The sequence below is a fragment of the Scyliorhinus canicula genome, chromosome 1 (assembly GCF_902713615.1).
Source record: "Scyliorhinus canicula chromosome 1, sScyCan1.1, whole genome shotgun sequence".
Classification (NCBI taxonomy): Eukaryota; Metazoa; Chordata; class Chondrichthyes; order Carcharhiniformes; family Scyliorhinidae; genus Scyliorhinus; species Scyliorhinus canicula.
In genome coordinates, this window is record NC_052146.1 from 216,768,626 (window position 1) to 216,792,835 (window position 24,210).

Consider the following 24,210-nt stretch of genomic DNA (forward strand, 5'->3'; position numbering starts at 1 on the left):
CTAAAGAAAGAAAGGTGTGCATTTGTTTAGTGTTTTGCACGACAACCAGATGCCTTGGCACTTTCCAACCAGTGAAGTACTTGTTGAAGTATAGGAAACATGACCGGCTAACTTGTACAAAAATCAAACTTGCACGAACAGTACGGTGACATGATCTGAGTTGCGTGATGTTGGATGAAGGATAAATATTGAGCGGGACATCGGGGACAACTCCCCCTGCTCCTCTTTAAATGGAGACCATAGCATCATTACATCTACCTGATGGGGCCGCAGCTTAAGCTCTCATCGAAAAGACAACACCTCCCACGGAGCTGCACCTCCACACTGCTGCCCTGGAGTGGGACCTGAACCTCGGAGCCTTGCAAATAGAACCGTGTCACAGCCGATGCATCCTGAAATAATCCGGTAAACATGATCGCTCAGGCATTGCTCTGTCAGAGATCCTGCCAGTAGGTAGTTGTGTAAAATGGTGACACAGAATAGGGAATTTCCAATTATTATGAGGTGAGGAAAATTTCCTCTCTGTATACTGACCCCAATGGAACAAAGCAGGAGTCCTGACAGGGAGGGAGAACAATATGATTTGCCTGTCCTGTTGTCTTTGAGTCATTATCCTGGGACTATTTTCAGCCTCTGGTGTTCTGTCTCTCCCGTATTAAGGGGGAGCAGGTGCAGAATGTCAAAAGGTAAACACACCTGAACCAGTTAATGGGACTGTAACCTGTAATGAGCTATCTAAAGAGACAGTGTCTTCCAAGACAATTCAGCAGCTTGGTAAACAAGCTCATCCTGGCAGCTGGTACAGTATTGTACTCACTGCTACATTACATTATGCAAGAAAATTAAAACTGCTTTTCCAAATCCTGAAACTGTGATTGTGGCAACAAAATTCTCAGAATGTGATCCAGGAAGTGAAAGTCAACCAGTCTAACTTCTCATTTAACTTTTATCCCAAAAGCTGTACATTTTAGAAATTGGAAATCAGATAAACCATGAACCTGAAAGTGTAAACATTAGCATTTAGAAATGTTGAGGAAATTCTGATTAACGTCTCAACTCAGCTGGAGGAGATTGCTTTAAATATATTTAATTATACCAGCTGAAAAGAAGCCACCGCAAATTGGAATATTATCATATTTTGTAACTTTTGTTTAAGGGGCAATTTAGCGTGGCCAATTCACCTATCCTGCACATCTTTTAGGGTTGTGGGAGTGGGACCCAAGCATACAAGGGGAGAATGTGCAAACTCCACACATACAGTGACCCAGGGCCGGGAACGAACCTGGGTCCTCTGCATTGTGAGGCAGCAGTGCTAACCACTGTGCCACCGTGCCGCCTCCTATTTTGTAAATTAAGAGCAATTTGACTATTCTTTTTCAAGCCTATGGACTGTTTAATACATCCAAGCAAGCAACGGTCTAAAATTGCTTCATGCTTATTCCAACCTTGCCAGTTACTTATTGCTGAGCGTAAAATCCAGCGAATCACATTATTATTATTTGTTTAAGGTTCAGGATCTGACCCACTGCACCTTGCAATTATCAAACCCAGCATTGACCACATGGGATTTGTTCAATGTGCAGCCAACTGGGTTTTAAATGTAAACTGCAGAAAAGTAAGTTCTAACCTTTTGTTGGGTATTTTCACACATTCATAATCAAAATGTGAAATTCCTTGTGTTGGGCAAGTTTTCGTATTCTGGGTTTTATTACATCCCTTGCAGATAACATCCCATGCATGTTCAGGAAGTAATTGGGGAAAAGGTCAAGGGCATTGTTGCATCTTGGCTCATACATGGCAGGGGAAACCGTTGAGTCTGTCAAATCCTCTGGCTGTTTGGCACTTATGTCGATCTCATGCCAGAGTAACTCTGGACCAGCACTACTCCCACTATCTCTTCAATCCCATGGCTCAGCCATGGACACGTATGTTAGGAAGGATGTCAGTGCCAAGACTTCGGAGAGAGAGTTTAGAGAGGATTCTGTAGAATGATATCAGGCACGAGGGAGCTCAGTTTATGTGGGGAGTCTGGATTGTTCTCCTTCGAGCAGAGAAGATGAAGATAGGTGTTCAATATAATGAAGGGATTTGAGTTGTGTAAAGAGAAATTGTTTAGAGTGGTGGAGCAGTCAGTAGCAAAACTACATGGATTTAACGTAATTGGTAAAAGAACCAGAGGCAATATGAGGAAAGGGTAGAGGAAGCAGTTTCAATTGTCACTTCAAAAGAGAATTGGATAAATACTTGGTAGGGGATCAATAATTGCAGGGGCGTGTGACTAATTAGAAAGCTCTTTAAAAAGAGCTGGCAAAGACACGATGGGCTGACTGGCCTTCTGTGCTGTACCATTCCATAAATTCCAGGTTTCTGCCTCCTTATATACAACATGCAACTCCAGATTTGAAATTATTTTGGTTCATAGGAGCAAATATTACGGGTTAACACTGGCTATGAAGATTTCTTATCGAGAGTTCTTTCACCCCTGAAAAACAGTAGGTATGCAGTTCTAAAGTGTGTGGTATGGTGTGGAAATTTCCTGCTTCAATTCCTAACCTGCCCTCCACTGCACAAAATAGTTTAGCTTGGCCAATCCACCTACCCTGCACATCTTTTTGGGTTGTAGGAATGAGGCCCACGCAGACACGGCGAAAATGTGCAAACTCCACACGGACAGAGACCCGAAGCCGGGATTGAACCCAGTCGTCGGCGCCCTGAGGCAGCAGTGCTAACCACTGCGCCACCATGCAGCCCTGGGTTTTGTCCAACTATTGGTAAGTTTTACCTCTCCTGATCACCAGAGGTGGGATGATTGAACTAATAAAGACCTACATAATTTAGGATTTTAAAAAAATGTCCATTTTCATATGCTCAGCATCCTTGTGTGAATATTCTGCTTGAAGAACATAGGGCTGGATTCTCCACCGACAGGGGTCTCCGTTCCGCCGGCAGCGCACCCACACCCACAGGTTTCCCAGCGAGGTGGCCATAATGGGAAACCCCATTGGCAGGTGGCGGGAATGGAGAATCCTGCTGCCGGCGAGGGCACACCGCCCAGGAAAACGCAGTTGGAAGACCGGAGAATCCGCCAGCTGGTGTAAGCTCCCTTTAATTTAAAAAAAAAACCAAATAAAGATGCTTCGTGCACTGACAAAGACTGGTTTGAGAATTTGATTGCCGCTCTATAGTTTGCCTGCACTCAGCATCTCGATTGTTCTTCCAGATATTAATTATTTTTCCCTCAAATTAATTAATTACTGCCAAATTAAGTGAGATACATAATGAGGAGGAGGGAAATAAATTGGCTAATTGGTGAATATTGAATTCTTCCATTCCCACAGCCGATTTTCAAAATTACATCTCCCATCTGACTATTTACTAAAGTTTTTTTTGACAGCTGAGCTCTTTCTTTGGTAATTTTCCCTCAAGAAAAAGTATCAACCACATAAGATGCGCGGGTGTGCAGTTAAATACCTTGGTTTCCCAATATAATTGATACCTAATCACGAGGTCCTACATTAATGAGGTCTTTGGAGTAAATCCTCATCATTATCTTTTCTTTTAAACACTGCTATTAGACTCTCACCTAAAGTAACACAATAGTTGACTGTTTCTCTTGTCATGTCAGCGAACAATGGAAACACAGCGAGGCGACTCCCGAATGGTATTTTCATAGAAAGCAGAGATAATGTGCACCGTCTGGACTGCACAACCCAATTCACTGAAATAGATGTCATTATTTCACAGGTGAATTCCATTTACCAATGTAATTGGAATGTAATTGTTTATGGTTTACAGTGAAACCTGTAACTACAGACCTTCAGCTGTCCTCTTTTCCTTTTGCTGTTTTTTTTTACAGCGCGTACGATTATACCGTGTATGATATTTGAAAATAAAGAATTTGAATGGATTTGGGAATTTTACCCAGCACCTGCAATGAGAGAAAAAATACTCTTAGCCCTGGAATGGAACTGTGGAAGAATCAATCCCAGAGAGAGAGTGTTCACCTGGTAAAGAGCTCCCGTTTCCACCCAAACACTCTCTTTTGACGAAACCCACTCTTGCCACACACCTGACCAGGCATGAATTTATGGAGGGTTTGTTGAAAGGAAGAAAGCCACAAGGTACAGGGTCAGAGAATCAACCTGGCTGTAAGTGCCAAATGTGACTGTTTTGCGACAGGGCTGAGTGGTTAAGTTATGAAAGGGAGAAGAGGGTAGTGTCAGTAGTTTACGGAGATATTTTGGAAGAGGAGAAGGCACCACCTGGAATGGATCAAAGTAAAGAGGAAGAGTTGGGAGAGGATATGGTGGAGGGATTCTGGTGTGAGGTGCTCTGGAGAGTGAATGCCTCCACCTCGTGCACAGGGTTGGGGCTGATACAGCTAAAGGTGGTAAACCGAGCACACCTCACGAGGGCGAGGATGAGCCAATTCTTTGAAGGAGTAGAAGATGTGTGTGAACGTTGCTGGGGGGCCTCACTAATCACATTTATATGGTTTGGGCCTGTCCAAAGCTAGAGTATTACCGGGAGGAGGTTTCTGGGGTAATTTCTAAAGTGGTGCAGGTGAAACTGGACCCAGACCCCCGGGAGGCCATATTTGGGGTGTCAGACCAGCCATGGTTGGAAACGGGTGCAGAGGCAGATGTTGTAGCCTTCGCCTCATTGATCGCCCAAAGGCAGATCCTGATAGGTTGGAGAGCAACCTCTCCACCCTGTGCCCTGGCATGGCAGGGGGACCTGTTGGAATTTTTGACTCTTGAGAAGGCTAAGTTTGAACTAAGGGGAAGGATGGAGGGGTTCTACAATTCATGAGCATTATTCATTATGCACTTTCAAGAACTGGACAACATTGAACATTAGTTGGGGCGTGTGGGTGGGAGGGTTGGGAAGAGGGGGGCTGTGTGTGTTAATGATGACTATGGGTGATCCCTAACTCCTTTTTGTCATTTGTTTGTGTGAACATGCGGGCTAATGTTTGGGGGTTTGGTGGGAGGATGGGATCGTTGTTATTGATATAGGGATTGACATATTTGTTACTGATTATTGTGGGCGCATGGTAGCATAGTGGTTAGCACTGTGGCTTCACAGCTCCAGGGTCCCATGTGCGATTCCCTGCTGGGTCACTGTCTGTGCAGAGTCTGCACGTTCTCTCCGTGTCTGCGTGGGTTTCCTCCCACAGTCCAAAGATGTGCAGGCTAGGTGGATTGGCCATGCTAAATTGCCCTTAGTGCCCAAAAAGGTTTGGAGGGGTTAGTGGGTTATGGGAATAGGGTGGAAGTGAGGGCTTAAGTGGGTCGGTGCAGACTCGATGGGCCAAATGGCCTCCTTCGGCACTGTATGTTCTATGTCTATTGTTTATTGTTGGTGGGTGTAAATTTGGGAGAAAATGTGAAAAAGGAAAATAAAAACATATTTTTTTAAAAAGTTATGAAAGGTGATCAGTGCATTGAAAGCTTCCCCTAGTTCAGGACTTGAGTGTATGTGATTTCAGCATGCTTCTTGTGTGCATGATTTCAGCGTGCCTCTTGTATGGTTTGCTACATGGGTTATTTGCAGTCTCAATAAGAGTCCTTTATTTGACAGGTTTTGCAGAATGAACTGGATTTTGTGTTGAATATGGAGTGATTCAGACAGTAGCTTCCAGAGTCCACACTTTCAGTTACTGGAGAAGTCCTAGAGATTGCTGCCCCTCCACAGACTGCATCATTGCAATACCACCCTGACTGATTTCAATGCTGAGTCTGGATGAGGGTTTTTGAAGTTGAGGGTCTTACTCATTAGTTACCCACTAAACATGTCAGAAAACCTTCAGGTTGGTATGTTAAGTGTCAGCAAAATTTTAGCGATATGTCATAGTTATGGCCAATTAACCTCTCTGGCCCTGAAAATGTAATTTTGTAAATCTGGAGTCTTTATTCTTTCAGAATTTGGTGTTGAAGATTTAGAAGCAGTAAAGTATTTTTTAAAATGTTTCTTTTCCCTCTTTTTCTTTCCCAACCTTTTTCATTTCTGTACATGATTTAAATCCGGTTCATAGACTACATGTGTTCAGTGAGGATTCCTCTGATTGGTTGGAGAGTCACGCTGCTGCTTTCTCTGCTCTCACACACCAGTAGAGGGCACCACACTGGATTAGACCCCCAATGACCGGGTGTCTATTTTCAATAGGCTGTGGAAATTCCATGGCCAGCTGTTCGCATGGCCATTTGCCATTACTGTCACTCCAATGCTAATTGCGAAATCCAAGCCAATAACTATAAACCAGATTTTAAAGTCTCCCAATAGCAGCTTCTCAGCCATTGATCTGGGATTTGAGGGATCTGTGGAGAGGGTCTGACTGACTCCCTCTCTGTCCTGGAACAAGGGTGCACAATGATGTGCTTGAAATTTCCCATGAGCAGATTACAGGATGAGGCGAACGCTGATTTTGATTGACTTTTAATTTGTGTCCATCTTGATATGAATGCGCTTTGTGTACTATATTAGTGCTAGAGCATTAGAGTATTATGTGAATCGTTACACTATAGATGTACAAGAACATTCCAAAAATAGCTGCAGATCAGGAGGTGGAAGGGAGAGGGGATCTTGGTGAAGTTAGGGAAGTGGTACTGAGCAAACTGATGGAGCTGTGGTTGACAGGTCTCCAGGATGGACTTCATCCTAGGATCTAAATGGGGTAGTAGATACATTGGTGTTAATTTTCCAAAATTCTCTGGATTCTGGAAAGGCTCCCATCAGACTGGAAAGTATCAAATGTAACCCCTCTATTCAAGAATGGAGGGAGACAGAAAACCGGAAACTGTAGACTAATTAGATTGATGTCTGTCATGGGGGAAGGGATAATCAATCATTAAAGAGGTTATAGCAGGGAACTTCGAAAAACGCAAGGTAATTGGATTGAATCCACGTGGTTTTGTGAAAGGGAAATCATGCTTACCAATTTACTAGAGTTCTTTGAAGGAGTAACATGTGCTGTGGATAGAGGGGAGCATGTAGATGTCTGTACTTGAATTTCCAGAAAGCATTTGATAAGTGTCATCACATATTAAAGGTTACTTCAAAAAATAAAACCTTTGTGGTGTAAGAGGTAACCTATTAGCCTGGATTGAAGATTGGCTGGCTGGCAGAAAAGAGAGTAACATAAATGGGTCTTTGTCTAATTGACATGATGTGACAAGTGGAGTCCCGTAGGGGTCTCAACTTTTACAATTCACATCAATGACTTGGAGGCGGGTAGTGAAGGCATGATAGCTAAATTTGCAGATGACACAAAGGTAGGAAAGTATGTTGTGAAGAAGAGTTTGCTGATGGGTATAGATGGGTTGAGTGAGTGGGAAAACATCTGGCAGATGGAGGAAAATGTGAAAATGTTCACTTTGGCAGGACGAATAAAAAAACCACAGTATTACTTAAACAGAGAATGACTGAAGAATGCTAAGAGTCACAGCGGCAGGATCCCAAGTTCGATTCCCACGTGGGTTCCTGCTTGGGCCACTGGCTGTGCGAAGCCTGCATGTTCTTCCCGTGTCTGCGAGGGTTTCCTCCAGGTGCTCCGGTTTCCTCCCAAAAGCCTCAAAAGACGTGCTTGTCAAGTGAATTGGACATTCTGAATTCTCCCTCGGTGTATCCAAACAGTGCCGGAGTGTGGTGACTAGGCGATTTTCAGAGTAACTTCATTGCAGTGTTAATGTAAGCCTACTTGTGACAATAATATTTTATTCACTCCCCTCCTCCCAAGTCATTGATGTAAATTGTAAAAGTTGAGACCCCAACACATACCCCTGTGGGACTCCTCTTGTCACATCATGTTAATTAGACAAAGACCCATTTATGTATAATCTATTATTTTCTAGGTGTTCTAGTACACGATACAAAACGTTAGAATTCAGGTGCAGCATGTAATTAAGAAGATTAATGGAATGCTATCCTTTATTACGAGAAGAATTGAACATAAAAGTATGGATGTTATGCTTTGTATATTACAGTTATACAGGGCATTAGTGAGATCACCTCTCGAATACTATGTACAGTTTTGGTCTCTTTATTAAAGGAAGGATGTAAATGCATTGGAGGCCATTTAGAGGATGTTTATTAAATTGTGTGATGAATGTAGGAATTGTATATAGTTGGAGCAGAAGGGTTAAAACCCTGGGTCAGTATGTGTATGACTGCTGCAGTCATGTTTCTTTTTTAAAATCCTGGGTTTGAAAGGAAGCTAGGCTTTTGGAGACAGGTGCAATTAAAGCATCGTAAAAGTAAGATCATAATTCATTTCCGCCATGGATATTGTTTGCTGAAGTTGGACTAATGGAATTTTGTTTATATAAAGAAGGCTCCTTGGGGAGTAAATAATGAAAGACAATGACGTTGATTCTGCGTTCCTTCACACCGGTGGGGTTCTCCGTTCCTTCATACCGGTGGGATTCTGCATTTCCACTGCAGTGAATGGAGATTTGGCAGGGGGTGTGCCAAATTTTCCATCCTCGCTGGCAGTAGTAGCAAGGTGGACATTGCAACGGAAAATCCTACCCATTGTGTTCAGCTTAGTAAGATGATATAGTTAATGAAAGGGGCCAGAGGCTGACTTTGGGTTCAGTTTGGATCTGTCTGTGAACAAACTAGCAGCAGCTCTCCCAGCTGTTTAGTTGGAGAAAATCTTTGCCTGTGAACAGAACAGTGGTTTCTGGAGAGGCTGGCAGATTTCCAGTGATTTCCAGTCAGACAAGAATCGCCGAGCTGTTTCCTGAAGGATCGATCTCTCTCAAAGTGGTTTATTCAAGACATCCCTTTGCAACAAGTATTCCTGGGTTGGCTAATTGTATTTAAAAGTGGACTGTGACCTGAGATGGGTTTTGCTTGAGTGAAAAGAATGAAATGAAAATGAAATGAAAATCGCTTATTGTCACAAGTAGGCTTCAAATGAAGTTACTGTGAAAAGCCCCCAGTCACCAAATTCCGGTGCCTGTTCGGGGGTGGGGGGGGTGGGGCTGGCACGGGAATTGAATCGCACTGCTGGCCTGCCTTGGTCTGCTCTAAAAGCCAGCTATTTAGCCCTGTGCTAAACCAGCCGCTGGAGATAAAAGATAGCAGTTAGGAATTAGTGTTTCATTGTTATTGTTTCATGGGTAATTGAAGGTATTTTGTTGTGTGATGTTAAAGTTAATAATACTGTGTTAGTAATAGAGGTTTTAATATTCCTATTTGCATGTGGAATCACCCCTGGAACGAAGTATCCTTTCCTAACAGTCTTACAAATTAAATAAAATATTGGGGTTTCTGTCCTGTATCATAGCAACAGTTGGGATCTGGTGCAGGGTCGTAATAATTGATACCTGGAATGAGTGGGTTGTCTTATGAGGAAAGGTTGGACAGACTGGGCTTGTTTGCACTGAGTTTAGAAGAGTGAGGGGTAGTTCATTGAAGTATATAAGATCCTGAACCGTCTTGACAAGGTGGACATGGGAAGGATGTTTCCTCTTGTTGCACCCTTTTAAATTAGGGATCACCCTTATAGGTCAGAAATTAGAAAACATTTGAGGTTTGTGGAACTCTGCCTCAAAAGGTGGTGGAGTCTGAATATTCTCAAGGCAGAGGTAGATAGGTTTGTGTTAGGCGAGGGAATCAAATGTTATTGGGGAGTAGATGGGAATTTGGAACTCGACATAAACTGAACAGCCATGATTTTATTGAATGGCCGAGCAGGCCTACTTCCATAGAATCCCTTCAGTGCGGAAGGAAGCCATTCAGCCCATCAGGTCTTTACTGACCCTCCAAAAAAGCACTAGGCCCACTCTCCCGCTCCATCTCCATACCCCACAACCTCTGCCCCTATTTTGCATGTTTGTATGGTAGAGCATTAGATTATCGTGTTTAAGGGCAGCACGGTGGCCTAGTGGTTAGCACAGCTGCTTCACGGCGCTGAGGTCCCAGGTTCGATCCCGGCTCTGGGTCACTGTCCGTGTGGAGTTTGCACATTCTCCCCGTGTCTGCGTGGGTTTCGCCCCCACAACCCAAAAATGTGCAGAGTAGGTGGATTGGCCACACTAAATTGTCCCCTTAATTGGAAAAAATAATTGGGTAATCTAAAATTAAAAAAAAAAAAAGATTATCGTGTTTGCGGTGGAGAATGTGTTAGCATTAGAGCATTAGATTATCGTGTTAGTGGTGGAGCATTAAAAAGTATCCTGTTAGCGGTGGAGCATTAAAAAGTATCCTGTTGGCTTTTATTTGCTCAGTTATGAAGTATTCTGAACATACTTTTTGCCTTTTAAAGGCTTTGGTTGAAGGATATACATTGTTCTGTATTGTGTAATAAAGCTAGTTCGGAGGAACATTGAATGCAAACGGGGTTTGCACAGAAAATGTGAACAGGCCAGATTGACGACATGTTTTACTGGGAATACTTTGCAACCCTCCTGAGACAGACTTGGAGCGATCTACTGTTTCAGATAAACAAATGCGTTTGAAATGGGAGTTGCTGCAGTTTACAGAATATGCTCTAAATAGGGTGCTGGTTCTTGGACATCCGTCTTTTGCCCCGAATTGAGAATATGTCCCTATTGTTTAACAATTCGTGAAACTGATTTGAGGTACAGGTCTTTCAATAGCCTGCACACATATCTGTTACTGAGTCCTACACATGAGAATGAGTGGCCAAACTCTCCACCCCCGCTCACCTGCCCAATCCTGCATCAAGGCAAATGTGTCAGTGAAAGACAGCCGCTAATGTCTGTCAGTCAGTCTTAATGGAGAGCGGTTATTTTTGAGAACATAATCAGTTGCTGTTATATGAGCTTTGCACAGTCGGAGATGACAAGACACTGAATGTTACTTTTGGCATTGGTCTTTAGTTATACACATTTTGCAATAATAGGAACTGTCCTTTTTTATTTTTACTTTTGTGAGTAATACAATCGAGCATACTCCACCTGCGCACTTCACTCAAACTCCCCCATCACCATGACAAACAAACACCCATGCACCCCTGCGTGGGCATACATGCACACGCCGTTGTGGATACCCACGCACACTCCCCCACATACACACACTGCGCTGCACACGCATGCACACTGTCCAGCACATGCTGGCGCACTACCCTGCACACATTCGCACGCATGCACACTCCCACACGCGCACTGATCTGCAAACTCTTGCACGCATGCATACTGCTCAGCACGCGCACACTCGCATGCACACACACACTATCCAGCACACATGCACACGCACACACACTCCACGCACACTGCCCTGCACTCCCGCACGCACTTGCATGTCCACACAGACATGTGCACTCCCCCACACATACACAAAGAACCCTGCAATGGCGCATTCCTGCAAGCATGCACACATATACACACACGTACAGTTCCATGCATGCAAACACTCCTTTGCTTGCATGCATACACACACACCCACGTGAGGGTACATTTTACTCACGCATAGAGCCCTACCTTACATGTGCGCAACACTCCCATACACACGCAGAACACTTCTGCACACACACTCCCTTACATACACGCACACTCCCCCTTGACTGCACAATCCTGTGCATGCACTCGCGTACACTCCCGGATGCACATGTGCACTCCTGCACGTACAAACCCCCATGGGTGCGTACGTTTTGCGCACACACGGAACACTCCCATACACGTGCGGAACACTCCTGCAAGCGTACATGTGTGCATATGCCCACTATCCCGCACACTCCCACACGCACACTCCACATACACGCGCACTTCCCGTTCTGTGCAAATTGGATCCAGAATTGACTGAGTGGCAGGAAGCAGAGAGGGTGATGGTTGAGGGCTGTTTTTCTGACTGGAAGCCTGTGTCCAGTGGGATCCAACAGGGGTCAGTGTTGGGGCCATTGCTTTTTGTGGTTTATATAAATGATATAGACATGAATGTAGGATGGCTGATCATCAAATTTGCGCACGATACAAAAACTGTGGGGTGATAAATAGTGAGAACGATAATCTTGGATTACAGGAGGATATAGACGGGATGGTCAGATGAGCTGATCGGTGGCAAATGGAATTCAATCCGGATAAGTGTGAGGTGATGCACTTGTGTATGACAAACCAGGCAAGCGAATGCATGATAAATGGCAGAACCCTGGAAAGCGTTTAGGATCAGAGGGACTTAGTGTGCTTGTCCACTGTCCCCTGAAGGTAATAGGACAGGTGGATTGAGTGGTTACGAAGGCACATGGTACACTTGCCTTTATTAGCCAAGGCATAGCGTTTAAGAGCAGGGAGGTTATGCTGAAACTGTATAAAACGTTGGTCAGGCTACAGCTTGAGTATTGTGTGCAGTTCTGGAATCCACATTGCAGGAGGGGATGTGGTGGCACTGGACAGGGTGCAGAGGAGATTTACCAGGATGCTGCCTGGGCTGGGGAGTGTTGGTTATGAAGAGACATTGAATAGACTGGGGTTGTTATCCTTCAAATAGAGGAGACGGGGGGACGGGACGTCATATGAGGATGGCGCAATAGTTAGCACTGCTGTCTCACGGCGCCGAGGACCTGGGTTCGATACCGGCCCTGGGTCACTGTCCGTGTGGAGTTTGCACGTTCTCCCCATGACTGCTTTGGGTTTCATCCCCACAACCCTAAAATGTGCAGGGCAGGTGGATTGGCCATGCTAAATTGCCCCTTGGAAAAAAAAAATTGGGTACTCTAACTTTAGTTTAAAAAAAATAATTTAAAATAAACTCCTTTAGACAGCACGACAGGGAGTAAGTAGGCCTAGGTAGGATCTCTTTCAGAGAGTTGGTGCAGACTCAATGGGCCAAATGGTCTCCTTCTGCGCTGTAGTGATTGTGTGGAATTAATCAACAAGTACGGTAAAAAGACTCCTTGTTCTTGTGATTTTACAATGAGTGGCCTGAGTCTACAGCAAAGACATAGGCCGTTCAGTCCATCTGGTCCATGCTGGTGTCTATGCTCCACATAAACCCCTTCTGGCCCCTCTTGATCACATTCCATCAATTTCCTGATATCCAGATCTATACTATTCACTACAACCCCCCTCCTTCACATTATCACCTCTCTTTGGGTCAAGAAATTTCTCTTGAATTCCCAATTGGATTTATTAGAGACTACCTGGTATTTATGGCCGCTAGTTCTTGCCCCTCCTGTACAAGTGGAAACATCTTCACTACACCGCCCAATCAAACCCTTCCAGAATGTTAAATCTGTTGCCTGCCACTGTGTCTGGGAGATTAATCTTTAATTACTTGAGGCATCCCTTGCACGTCTGTAGGATTGGTTTGCACACCCGTGTGAATATGGATTGTTTTTTTAAGTCTACGCACTTGCGACCTTGAGAAACATTCTAGCAGTCTTTGTAACTTGTATTATGAGGAGTTTGTAACTCTGGGAGTTTTACACGATCCTGTTGTGAGTATCTTTCTGCTGTTAGGCCCGAGACGCACAGTGTTGGTCACTCCCTAAACTCCTTACAACCATTTGAGTTTCAGCAGCCAATCATTCAGCAGCAACATGTGTGAATAACTTGTAAAAAATGTGCAGCATGCGTGTGCAGGGTGGGGTGACAGATTTCTCTGCTACTGTAGAAACCTGATTTAACCATGGGCTGAGTGAGGTTGCTTTTTAAAGAAATCTTATCGGGGAAAGTTGAATGAAGGAGTCTGCTGCCGGTCCAGGAAGTAAGTTTGGTAACAATGATCTCTGTCCGTTTTCTCATTTGTGTTGTCTTTGTGTAAGGGACTAATTGTTGATCATAAAGTCAGGCCAGGAGTTCCCTCTGATTTAGATTTGGATTTGAATTCTCTTTACCTCTCAAGTTTTGAATGGCTGGGGGCTCGGAGTGACAGGTGAAATTCTTTTAATAACTGAATTTCCTCCCGCTGTAAACCGGCTAAAGGGCAACGTGAATTGGATTTTCACAGATTTGGGCTTTATTGATGTAATCCTTGAGAGGTGGATTTGTGATGGGTCTGTTTGTCAAACAGAATCCTGCTGGTATTATGTTGCTGGAAGTTCATCGAAAATTCCATGTACACGGTGGACAGTTTCCAGCCTCTGTATCAGTTAGTTTAACAGATTATCGATTAGCTTGTATGAAATATGATGGATGAAAGAGAAGCTTTTGTTTCTGATAGCATAAAATTATGAACTCCCATTTAAATTTGTATCACCTTTCAGTCTAGGAACTAGTTTATAGCTCTTGACAGACGATAGACGTGGGTTTGTTGGTTAGTTATTTTGTGTACAAGAAACCGTCTCGCACTAAAATTAGAAGCAGCAGTTTAAGTGTCCAGAAGCTGAGCTCGAAGTTGTTTAATTGGTTATGTCACATCCTGGAGCTTCTTGACCTCGGTTATGTGTTTACTGTATATTGTATACTGCTGGCTGTTTCACTGCTTTATTGAGATCAATTTGAAAATAGTTTACAATGACTGATAAACTGATTTAGAATGATAGCAGGTTTATGGTATCATGTCTGAGCCAGCTAAAAAATGAGCCCACAGTCTAATCCCAATTTCTAGCATTTAGTCTGTAGCCCTGCAAGTTACAGCACCTAAGGTCCATACATTGACCTGTCCTGCTACCTCCAGGGATCTGTGGACATTCACTCCAATATCCCTCACTTCCTCTACACCTCTCAGTACCCTCCCATGTATCGTGTATTTCTTTTCCTTGTTTGACCTCCCCAAATGCATCACCTCGCACTCCTCCTGGTTGAATTCCATTTGTTACTTTTCTGCCCAGCTGACCAACCCATTGATATCTTCCTGCAGTCTACAGCTTCCCTCCTGGATCCCATTGGCTTTTATTTTAGCCAGTCTGTCATCTGGAACCTTGTCAAAAGCCTTGCTGAATCCATATAGGACACTTCAACTGCATTACCCCCATCAATCCCTTTTGTTACTTCCTCAAAAGGTTCAACTAAATTATTCCGCCACAACTTTCCCTTGAATCCATAGAACATGGAACATACAGTGCAGAAGGAGGCCATTCAGCCCATCGAGTCTGCACCGACCCACTTGAGCCCCACTTCCTCCCCATCCCCATAACCCAATAACCCCTCATAACCTTTTGGTCACTAAGGGCAATTTATCATGGCCAATCCACCTAACCTGTACGTCTTTGGACTGTGGGAGGAAACCGGAGCACCCGGAGGAAACCCACGCAGACACTGGGAGAACGTGCAGACTCCGCACAGACAGTGACCCATTGGGGGATCGAACCTGGGACCCTGGCGCTGTGAAGCCACAGTGTTATCCACTTGTGCAACCTGCTGCCATGTCCTAGATGAATCCATACTTTTTTTTTCTAAATGTTTTTATTGAGTTTTTGGTGTACAAAACCAATATAAATATGAGCAAACATTAGGAGATCAAAAAAAGAGAAAGCAAAAAAATAAAAAGTAAAACTGAAACTATTTACAGGTAGATCGGCTTCAACTATTTAGAATCCATACTTTTCTAAGTGACAGTTTAACCTGCTCCTCAGAATTGATTCCAATAATATGTGCACTACTGTGGTCAGAATGACTGGTCTGTAATTATTCTGCCTGTAATTATTCTGCCTATCTCTCGCTCCTTTTTTCAACAAAGTATGACCATGGCAGACGTCCAATCCCCTGGCACCTCACCTGTATCCAGTGAGGATTGGAAAAATAATGGCCAGACCCTCCCCGGCTTCTTTTAACAGCCTGGGGTTCATTTCGTCATCGGCCCTGGTGAAATGTGTAACATTGAACAGGCGCCGGAGTATGGCAACTAAGGGATTTTCACAGTAACTTCATCGAAGTGTGTTGACTGTTTCGATCCCAAAAGCGTCGTCAATACTGTTGCTAATATTAATGATGTTGGTGAACCACAAGCCTTCCCTTGTATCGATCAAATGACCACACAACCAGTTAGTTAGTTCAAAAGGTGGTTTATTTACATACACAAGAGTTACCTCGACATGCAAACACAACATCTACCACGAGTTAAACTACACTGATCAGCTACAATAACCCATACTTAACTTCAGGGCGACCGGCACTGTGCAAATGGATGAAGCCTTTGTCTGGATTTCCCTTGGCTGGTTTGAAGAAAGTGGCTCTGTCTCTGCTGGGCTCATCCGTCAAGTAGAGATCTGGCTGTTCCTGGCTGGCTGGTTGTTCCTGCTGCAATTTGGGTTGGTACAGGCCGGATCCAAAAGAGACAGGACTATTGGCTGTGCTCTCTTTTATCCCTCTGGGATTTTGCGCTCTTTGGGGCGGTCCTTAACCTTGGACTCAATAGTTCGACAGGGCTCTGATCCCTGTCTCAATTTCTGCCAGTAAAGGGGCGCAGGTACCTTGGTAGCTGGATGGGTCCTTAGCGGCCATTGACCTTGGCAGTTGGGCTTCCTGAGTAAAGGGAGTCGCGCCAATCAGTCTGTGGCTGCACTGGTTGCTTGATTGGAGTTCTATTGTCCTGTGAAAATGGCCATTGAAATGCAAACGAGCGGGGGGTTTTGATCAGGTCTGGTTACCTGTGTATCAAATACACATAGGCTCTGTATCCATCTGAGTCCTGGGTTGGCCATAATTCCCATGGTCCTTTGCAGGTGGCCATCTTAGATGGCTACATCCCATCCTCTTGATCCTGAACGTGAAGCGTGGTGGATCACACTATTGATCCCTGTTCATCCTTGGTGGACCGGTCACCCTTGGTCCAGGCAAGGTTCTACTCTACTCTATCTTGTGGTTTGGGACGTTTGCCTAATATTTCATTAATACATTCATAAATTAATTCATCTCTTATCGGTCACTATAATTCAGGTCACTATAAAACATTTAATTTATCCGCACAGTTGATCTCTAGCTAACACTATCTAAACTACTCTCATGCTGCTGGTGAATATCAAAGAACTTATATACAGTACAAAAGTCAAAACAGCATCATCACATTTCTACTTAATCCTAATAAAGTTAAAAAGGTACATGGTTTATTTTTAGCCGGGATTAGTACATGCGTTTAATTTTGTTGACTTCCAAAGAAGGAAGCTCAGACTGTATATATCGGGGAGCGGGAGGCTTTTGCTCGCCATTTACGGAGTCGAAGTGTCTGAATGACACTGTAGATTATTGCAATTACTAGAAGGGCCTCTACTGTGTATGAAAGGGGGTTCCATTTGGCAATGTTGTCACACCAAGTAGGGGTTTTGATGTCTGTCTTTGTGTGGTGTAGTGTAGTGTCCAGGCTGGGGGTGGCCTGTTGTGTGGTAGTGTTCGGGGCTGGTGGGGGTTTGTCACGAACGTGTGTTGCGCGCGTAGTTGCAGAGGTCCAGCGATCATCCAAATGCATGTCAGCAGTCCTTGCTTCATCCTGTGTTTTCTGTTTTCCGTGTAATCCTGGGGGTGCAAGCATAGTATCTGTTATTATCTTTGGTTAATATCTCTTTCTCTCCTTACTCCAATTACCCGTTATGATTGTCAACATGTGTGACTAGAGGACGGGATGTAGCCATCTAAGATGGCCACCTACAAGGGACCATGGGGTTTATGGCAATCCCAGGACTCAGACAGATACAGAGCCTATGTGTATTTGATACACAGGTAACAGACCTGATCGAAATCCCCAGCTCGTTTGCATTTTAATGGCCCATTTTCCCAGGACAATAGAACTCCAATCACGCAACCGGTACTGCCACAGACTGATTAGCGCCACTCTCTTTACTCAGAACGCCCAACTGCCAAGGTCAATGACCGCTAAAGACCCGCCAGCTACCATGGCACCTGCCACTTTATTGGCCGAAATAGAAGACCATGATCAGAGCCCTGTCGAACTATTGGATCCAAGGTCAAGAACCACCCCAAAGAGCGCAAAATCCCAGAGGGATAAAAGAGGACACAGCCATGTGTTCCGTCTCTTTTGGATCCGGTCTATGCCAACCCAATTGCTGCAGGAACAGCCAGCCAAGTTCAAGACCAACGATCGCTACCTGACGGATAAGTCCAGCAGAGACAGAGCACTTCTTCAAACCAGCCAAGTGAAATCCAGATAAAGGCCTTATCCATTTGCACAGTGCCGGTCGCCCTGAAGTTATGTATAGGTTATTGTAGATGATAGGTGTAGTTTAACTCGGAGTCGATATTGTGTTTGCATGTCGAGGTAACTCTTGTACATATAAATAAACCATTTTTGAACTAACTAACTAGTTGTGTGGTCATTTGATCAATATAAGGGAAGGCTTGTGGTTCACCAGCATCATTAATATTAGCAATAGTATTGGCGACACTGTTGGGGTCGAAACAGTCAACAAGTGTTAATGTAAGCTGATTTGTGACACTAATAAAGATTATTACTATTATTACATTGTAACATGATCACGCATAGAAGGTTTTGGTTGAATTTTTATTTTATCCTATATACCTGATATGAATAATTATTGAATGAAGAAAGAGGTTTTAATTGATGTTTGCACCACAATTTCAGCATTAATGTTTGATCTTCTAATAATTTACCAATTTAAAATTCCGGTTCTGATTCACTTCATCTGTCTGTTTAAAAATGCCACTATCTTACTTCTGTCTTGCACCAGGAATGGTCACTGACCTGTTTGTCTCCCACTCCAGTCTGTTCACATTACATAGAGATAAACGCCAATTGGCTTATTAGTGGCCCAAATGTTGTGGTAGTCAATTTTTTTTTTTTTTTTTAAATAAATTTAGAGTACCCAATTCATTTTTTCCAATTAAGGGGCAATTTAGTGTGTCCAATCCACCTACCCGGCACATCTTTGGGTTGTGGGGGCGAAACCCACGCAGACACGGGGAGAAGGTGCAAACTCCACACGGACAGTGACCCAGAGCCGGGATCGAACCTGGGACCTCGGCGCCGTGAGGCGGCAATGCTAACCACTGCGCCGCCGTGCTGCCCTATGTTGTGGTAGCCATGACAGCACAACTCTTAGCATCGGTTATTAGTCCACTGAACTGACACAACTTCTGGAGCCTGCACATGTTCAGATAAACATAGAAATCCAAAGTTGCGGTCAGTGATTCTACCCTTAACTCTAGGATGCAATGTTTAAGTCATCGCAGACTTCAATCAGTTAGAAATCCGTGATCTGATGGGAACTTGTCCTTTTAAATTCTTGGTCTTGCTAGGTTGCACTTTGTTGTGATTAGGATTTTGTTTTAAAAATAACTTGCAATTATATTGCACTTTTCAAAACTACGGTATGCCTCAGCATTTTACAACCAATGACTCCCTTTTGGAATGTAGTCACTGTTATAATATAGGAAACGTGATCGCAAATTTGTACACCGCAAGCTCCCACAATCAATATTGTGATAATGATCAGATAATCTATTTTTGTGGTGTTGATCGAGGGATAAATATTGGCCCCAGGACACTTAGGTTTGTGGAATATCACATTTCTCCATTCTGATCAAATTTTGCATTTTTTCAATTTTTGTTTGGTCTATAATATTTCAGCTTCTAACTTAATGCCATGTGTATCCCCCAATAATTTATTTTGCTGTCTTTAAATTTAATTAAAAGTGAAAGGATTAAGTACTTCCTGATTTGCTGTCTATGAGAATACTCCAATGTGATTGGCTGTAGTAATAATAATAATAATCAGTTATTGTCACAAGTAGGCTTCAATGAAGTTACTGTGAAAAGCTCCTACTCGCCGCCAGCTGCCTTAGCCCACTGCTAAACCAGCCGTAATGATGATGTCCCCATGGCTGCACTCCTGGAGAACCCCTTGACTTTACAGCAGATTCAAACTGTCATCAGGAAAGGGGAAATCCACGCCACAGAAATCATTAGGTTACCATGGACAGCTTTCTGCAAGCTGGCTGGGAAGTATCCACACATTCTTGCTGACCATTAAATCCAGGTTATGTTGACCCCAGGGATGGAAGTGAGAACAGCCTGGCTTATTGCCTGAGACAACTACTTTCATTTAAACATCGTAACGGCTAAGTCTCCACCTTGAACACAGTTGGGAAATTTGCACAAATGCCTTTGAAATTATGTGGATTAGGTTACCAGTGAGATTATTACCTGGAAATTATGCAGGTAAAATTACCAAGCATATTTCTGCTCAAATTAATTCGCATAATCATGAAAATAAGTTCCAACATGAGCTAGTGGAATAGACCAGAATGGTTTCCTTTTTGCTAATTTCCTGAAAAATTACTTCTTGATGTATTTGAGTGCATTGTGATGAATGCAATTTAAAATGGGTTTTAATCACCAAAAAATAGTATTTTTAATTTGACTGTTGAGTCTCTCCACCTGTGAATGACCTAATTTCAAATCACTAAAAATGTGTTGAGAAAACACTACTGAATGACCGATTAGTTCCATTGGTCTACATTGGTGCATTTTAGCAAAGTAAATATTTTTTGATGTGAGGAATGGTTTAAGAAGAGCTGCTTCTGGGCACAGTATGCAGAGCATCCCCAAGCCCACAGAATCACCAATGTCACACTGGGGGCGCGACTTGTTTGATGTCCAGGGAAATATACCAGATTAAATTGGGCATTAAGATAGACAGTTCTCCTCTGCTGAACACATTGGTTACATACTTCTAAATTTACACCCTTTCCAAGAAGAGATTTGGGATATAATCAATTTTATTCCGGGAGACTTTTACTCCGTGTGACTATCACTCTCGTTCCACCCTTGCTCCATTCAGTCAGTCATTGTTTTGCCTTTCAGATCCCAGCGATCTTTAATCTAATCACCGATGTCTTGGCTCCCCATTTCGAAAAGCTGACAGCTCCAAATTAAGATTTCTCGATGCAGAGTGTGATCCAGCTTTCCTAACTTTCCCCAAATGTTACACTTCCTGTTGGGACTTTCTGCTCTATTCGGAAAAGTGGAATAATTCTTCTCGAGATAGCGATTACTGTAAATTGTCCTCCGTTATCTGAACGATTCCTTGTCCCTGCCGCACGTCAAAATGTGTGTTTAATAGAAAACTAATTGGAGAAGATAGTTATGGAATCCATCTTTCTTTAACTATTTAAAATATAACATGCAAATTAAACATTATGTCTCCAATAAACAAGAAATATCAAGTGATGCTGGAAAGTTATTTTGAAATGCACAAATTGAGACTACTGGTGCTGATGAACATGAGCTGGTGATTTGGGATGGTGAGGCAGAGCCTAATCTGTCTCCTGCACAACTTTGACCAAGGCCACCTGTGGCTTGACCACAGGATTTATTGATGCAGCCACAGGAATCTGAGGATTTGTATCTCTATGGAGTATCTGAATTCACATAAACACCATGAAGCAATGAGGATCATTCGCTGTCTAACTATTGTAGTTAAATCACAGAACAAATTTGTGCTTGTTTTCTCACCAGCAGATTTAGTAAGGCACACATTTGGTGACATCTGAATAATTTAACTCTGTAGCGATTTGATACAGCTGAATGGTTTGCTAGGCCATTGCAGAGGGGCACTGGGCACTTAGAGTCAACCACATTGCTGTGGGTCTGGAGTCACATGTAGGCCAGACCCTGTAAGGACAGCAGATTTCCTTTTCTGAAGTTCATTAGTGAACCAGATGTTTTTTTAAAAATGCAGTTTATTCAAACTTGTATCAAAGTAGGTTACAGCAAATAAACACCCCGGGAAACATTCTTCCCAATAATCAACTATACAGTTTGTACAGATTTTTCTCCTTTTTCACCCCCCCATCCCATGCGACGAACAGCTCCTGAGACGTGGTCACAAACATCCCCCACCTTTTCTCCAACTCCCCCGCTGAGCCCCTTAACTCATGCTTTATCTTCTCTAACTGCAGGAAGTCATACAGGTCACCCACCCATGCTGCTACCCCTGGTGGCGATGCCAACCGCCACTCCAGCAAAATTCGTCGCCGTGCATTCAGAGAGGGTTCATTCAGCTACATTCAGCTTGTATCCCGAGAACCCTCCAAACCTCCCCAACAGGCCCATAATCCTTCCCATACTCTCCAACGGATCCGAAACGTACAGCAAGAGGTCATTGGCATAGAGCGATACCTGATGCTCCCTCTGTCCCCTCATTATCCCCTGCCACTCTGCCGACCCCCTGAGAACCATCGGTTATGGCTCTGTGGCCAGCGCAAGTGGCGGCAGCGGGCGGTCACTCCTGCAATCAGATGGGTTTTTACAACAATAGTTTCCAAACCCACAGCCGTTACTATCTAGAAGGACAAGAGCAACAGAAACCTGGGAACCCCACCCACCTGCTAGTTCCCCTCCCAAATCACTCACCATCCTGACTGAGAAATATATTGGCTGCTCATTCAATGTCACTGGGTCAAACGAACGCCCTCCCTAACAGCACTGTGAGTGTACCTACACCACAAGGAGGCAGTTCACCACCACCTCAGGGGCAATTGGTGATGGCATCGCCAGAGACCAATAAGTGAATAAAAAAACAATTTCCATAATGAATTTGTTTTTATTCATGGGATGTGTGTGTGACTGGCTAGGGCAGAATTTATTATTGTAGGTGGTGGTGTTCCCATGCATCTACCCTTCAATCATATTTAATGCTAGATTTAACGCTGGTTTAGCTCACTGAGCTAAATCGCTGGCTTTGAAAGCAGACCAAGCAGGCCAGCAGCACGGTTCGATTCCCGTACCAGCCTCCCCGGACAGGCGCCGGAATGTGGCGACTAGGGGCTTTTCACACTAACTTCATTGAAGCCTATTCGTGACATTAAGCGATTATCATTTCATTTTTTTCATTTCATGTTCTGCGCTTCACAAGCACTGCTGGTTGGGTACCATCAGTACTCCGCCTACTGTGAACAGCCAAATAGACATGCTGTTTGATATGAACCACCTAGGGCAGCATGGTGGCCCAGTGGTTAGCACTGCTGTCTACGGCACTGAGGACCCGGGTCACTGTCCGTGTGGGGTTTACACATTCTCCCCGTGTTTGCGTGGGTCTCACCCACAACCCAAAGATGTGCAGGTTATGTGGATTGGCCACACTAAAATTGCCACTTAATTGGAAAAAAATAATTGAGTATTCTAAATTATAATTTTTTTTTATTGTTATGAACCACCAGTCATGGGAGGTGCAGCTATACAATTCTTTTTTATTTTCTCCCAAATTTACACTCAACAATAATCAGAACAAATGTAATGTCAATCCCCATATCAATAACAACAATCCCATCCTCCCACCAAACCCCAGACATTAGCCCGCATGTTTTTTTTTTACATAGAATTTACAGTGCAGAAGGAGGCCATTCGGCCCATCGAGTCTGCACCGGCTCTTGGAAAGAGCACCCTACCCCCTATCCAAGGTCAACACCTCCACCCCAGCCCCATTACCCAGTAACCCCACCCAACACTAAGGGCAATGTATCATGGCCAATCCACCTAACCCGCACATCTTTGGACTGTGGGAGGAAACCGGAGCACCCGGAGGAAACCCACGCACACACGGGGAGGATGTGCAGACTCCGCACAGACAGTGACCCAAGCCAGAATCGAACCTGGGACCCTGGAGCTGTGAAGCGATTGTGCTATCCACAAGGCTACCATGCTGCCTCAACATAACAAGTTAACATAAACAAATGACAAAAGGGAATCAGGAATCACCCATAATCACCATTAACACATAAAGTCCCCCTCCCCTAACCCTCCCAGCCGTCCCCCCCAATGTTCGATGTGATCCAATTCTCGAAAGTGCATAATAAATAACGCCCATGAATTGTAGAACCCCTCCATCCTTCCCTTCAGTTCAAGTTTGATCTTTTTAAGTGTCAAGAATTCCAGCAGGTCCCCCTGCCACGCCAGGGCACAGAGTGGAGAGGTTGATGTGCACCTTAACAGGATCCGCCTTTGGGCGATCAACGAGGCGATGGTTATAACATCTGCCTCCGTGCCCATTTCCAACCCCAGCTGGCCTGACACCCCGAATATGGCCTCCCAAGGGCCCGGGTCAAGTTTCACATGCACCACTTTAGAGATTACCCTAAAAACCTCCTTCCAGTAAGGGACTGGTTTAGCACAGTGAGCTAAAGAGCTGGCTTGTAATGCAGAACACAACCAACAGCGTGGGTTCAATTCCCGTACCAGCCTCCCGAACAGGTGCCGGAATGTGGCAACTAGGGGTTTTCACAGTAACTTCATTGAAGCCTACTTGTGACAATAAGTGATTATTATTATTGTAGTAATCCTCCAGCTTTGGACAGGACCAAAACATATGTAAGTGGTTTGCGGGGCCCCCCC

At 44.0% G+C, this 24,210-nt stretch overlaps 1 protein-coding gene across 7 annotated transcripts in view; it reads left to right on the forward strand.

The window, feature by feature from the left end:
* Positions 1 to 24,210, forward strand: part of sertad2b (SERTA domain containing 2b) — a 92,466-nt gene that overhangs the window by 63,432 nt on the left and 4,824 nt on the right. Inside the window, exons 1-4 of one of the 7 annotated variants that reach the window (XM_038807537.1) lie at positions 2,706 to 2,771; positions 3,626 to 3,744; positions 3,857 to 4,121; positions 5,584 to 5,812. The exons of 3 other annotated variants lie outside the window; for them this stretch is intronic. The gene's annotated coding sequence lies outside the window, so the exon portion shown is untranslated. Of the gene's footprint in view, positions 1 to 2,705; positions 2,772 to 3,625; positions 3,745 to 3,856; positions 4,122 to 5,583; positions 5,813 to 13,639; positions 13,672 to 24,210 lie in introns of those variants that run through there. 3 more of the 7 variants (XM_038807548.1, XM_038807564.1, XM_038807581.1) reach the window with 3 other exon arrangements.